Source organism: Bos indicus x Bos taurus, unplaced genomic scaffold (genome assembly GCF_003369695.1).
Source record: "Bos indicus x Bos taurus breed Angus x Brahman F1 hybrid unplaced genomic scaffold, Bos_hybrid_MaternalHap_v2.0 tig00011688_arrow_arrow_obj, whole genome shotgun sequence".
Lineage (NCBI taxonomy): Eukaryota > Metazoa > Chordata > Mammalia > Artiodactyla > Bovidae > Bos > Bos indicus x Bos taurus.
In genome coordinates this window covers 1-3,000 of record NW_020867891.1, presented here as the reverse complement: position 1 = coordinate 3,000, position 3,000 = coordinate 1, and the positions used below count along the sequence as shown (strand labels likewise).

Sequence of the window (3,000 nt, the reverse complement as noted above, 5' to 3'; positions counted from 1 at the left end):
ATCTCAGAAGGCTGGGGCCCCTGGGACCCAGGAACCATGGGGGTGCCTGCCCCCACACTTCCGTGCCTTCAGTGCCAACGGGAAGGGGAACTGAGCCCAGGAGGCATGGCCTGGATGGCAGGGCTCCCTGGCTTCCCAGCCCTGGATCCCAGGGCTCCCTGGGCACAGACTCCTGTTGCCAAAACTCTTCTCTAAGATCTGCAACCAGATTGGCCTGAGGAATGTGGGGCGGGGGTGGAGCAAGGAGGGACTGTTTCATGGGATTAGGGCTCCTGGGCCCACATCTGGGACAAGGGCATGCTGGATGGCTGGGGAAGGGCCTGCCGGCATTTCCCTTACTGTGGCTGGGGGCTGGAAAGGAATCTAGCTTGTTACTCAGCAGTCGTTTCCACCTTCCCCTGCCCAGAACTGCTTGTTAACAATAAAATCCCATTTGAGTTTTGTTGGTTGTTCCGGAAACTAGACCTTGTCTGAAAGGTGGGGTGGTCCTGACAGACTGGGCTTCCCTTCCCCGGGTCGTGCTAATGGTAAAGAACCTGCCTGCAATGCAGGAGATGCAAGAGATGTGGGTTCAATCCCTGGGTCAGGAAGATCCCCTGGAGGAAGAAATGGCAAACCCACTCCAGATTCTTGCTGAGGAAATCCCATGGGTAGAGGACTGGCGGGCTCCAGTCCACGGGGCTGCAAGAGCCGGACACGGCTGAGCGACCGAGCACATCACTGATTAAGATTCAACCCAAGTCCCCTCTTCCCACCACACCCTCTTCTTCTCCGGCTGGTTGTAGAGCACCAGTCAACAGACTCCTGGGGGAAAGCGTTTTTCCTCCGGACCTCTGAGGTCTCTGCCCAGACCCCCTCCCAGGAGAGGTCAGAGACTTAGGGTTGTGCTTACCCCCCTCCCACCCCAGGAAGCCAGGGCTCAGAAACTGCTCAACTGAGCCCCTCAGTTCAGGTGAGAAAAGCACCCCCAAGGTGCACCTGACCAGCTCGATGCTTTTACCTGCCCTGTCCCCTGTGGGGACGGGGGCCCTTGGGAAAAGGTAATGAACAATGGGGAGTCCCTGACCTGTGGAGCCCTCCTTGGACTGTTTTTTGCCCCCAGAACTGGGTGGTTTAATCACCCCCTTGCCGCTCCGAGCGCTGGTTTATTCTACCAAGAGCTCTGGCTTCCCACGTAGTGCTGGTGATAAACAATCCACTTGCCAATGCAGGAGACGCAAGAGACATGGGTTCGATTCCTGGGTTGGGAAGATTCCCCTGCAGATTGCCCTCCAGTTATTCTTGCCTGAAAAGTTCCACGGGCAGAGGAGCCTGCCAGGCTACATACAGTACACGAGGTGGCAAAGACTGAAACACCGCTGAGCACACACATACACAGCACCAGGAACCTTCCTTTCAGGTCAGTGAGAAAGCAGCTGCTGAAACCAGGCATCTGGTCTACCACCCACCACCTGGCTTCTATCCACCCAGCTCTCAGGCTGCTAGGGCCTGGTCCCCCAGCGGGCCAGGACAGACACCTCCACTGGCCATGCCAATCCCGGTCCCTCTGCACCATCTCTACTGGGCCTTTATTTTCTGATCCAGAGGCCTCAGGGATGCTCAGCTTCCCACCCTGGCCCGCCTGGCTACTTGGGGGTCCGGATGAGGGTGTGATAGACGGGCTTGACAATGAGGTGGAGATGCAGGGCATTCTCCACCAGGTACTCGGAGTTGCGCCGCTGCAGGTCGGCGTGCGCCAGGAAGTCACCGGCCTCCTCGCTGCTCTGGTGGAAGCTGTAGGCGTGGCGGACCAGCAGGCGGCCGTGGTGGCGCGCCCCCACCAGCACGGTCTTCTGGAAGCTCACGCCCGCCGCGTCGCCGCCGCTGCTGGCCGGCGTGACCACCAGCCGGGGCCGGCCGTCCTCGGGGCGTGCGAGGGGCAGCGCTGTGCCCGTGGCGTCCGCGTAGACAGGTCGCAGGCTTACCGGCAGCCAGCGTGGCGAGAAGAGCACGTTCCAGGTGACCCGGCGGCCCGAGTCGTGGCCGCTTGGGCCCAGCTGCGTCTGGAAGCTGGTGCTGCGATCGTCGCGGGCCGGGTTGTTGATGACCCACGGGGCGCCGCAGGCGGGCGCGAGGTAGTTGGGGCAGGATGGCGCACCGTTGACGTCGAAAAACTTGGCGTAGTGCAGCGGCGAGGCGGCGTGGAACTGGTAGGCCTGAAGGAGCAGGTCGGCCACCGCCGGGCCGTGGCGCGCCAGGGCGGCCGAGCGCGCCTGAAGCTGAAACAGCTGCGCCGCAGGGATCATGGGGTAACGGATGGCGCGCAGCGCGCGCTCGGCCACAGCCGGCGGCGGCCGCGCGCGGCCCAGCCACGCCTCCAGCGCCTGGAAGAGCTCCAGCTCGTCCTGCAGCACGAGGTCCGAGCGCGGAAGCAGCTGCGCCAGCAGCTCAGGGCTCACGGCGCCCCACTCGGCGCTCCCCGCCACGGCCGACAGGTTCCAGGCCAGGAACTGCAGGCAGCTCTGGCGCAGGGCCTCGTCCCCGGTGCTCACCGCGTAGTGGTACCAGCCCACCGCCGGGCCCGCGCCGCCCGCCAGGTGCGCGCGCATATAGTCGGCCACGCCCCGCTGCAAGGAGGCCACGCGGTACTTGGTGGCCAGCTGGTGCAGGGGGATGGCCTGTGCCAGCAGCACGGTCAGCTCTCCGCAGTAGAGGTACCTGCCAGAGAGGTACAGAGATGGAGCGCGGTCAGGGAGGCCAGCGGTTACCCTATCCAGCGCTGCCTCCTGAGTCCGAGGATACCCGGCCTTGGGCAGACAGTATCGTCATTAAGGGAGCCAACAGAAGGACCTTCCCGCGCGCATCCTACTTCACCGCCTCTTCTTTCCGGTTTCTCGTGGGACGTGGAAATAAGCAAGCATTTATTGAGCACAGGTGGCTCAGTGGTGAAGCATCCGCCTGCCAATTCAGGAGACGCAGGTTCTGTCCCTGGGTCAGGAAGATCCCCTGGAGTAGGAAATG

The 3,000-nt window shown here is 62.7% G+C and overlaps 1 pseudogene; it reads right to left on the bottom strand.

Annotated features, from left to right (window-relative positions):
* Nucleotides 1-1,579: 1,579 nt before the first annotated feature.
* LOC113889270 lies at nucleotides 1,580-2,786 on the bottom strand (annotated as a pseudogene).
* Between the last annotated feature and the right edge of the window lie 214 nt (nucleotides 2,787-3,000).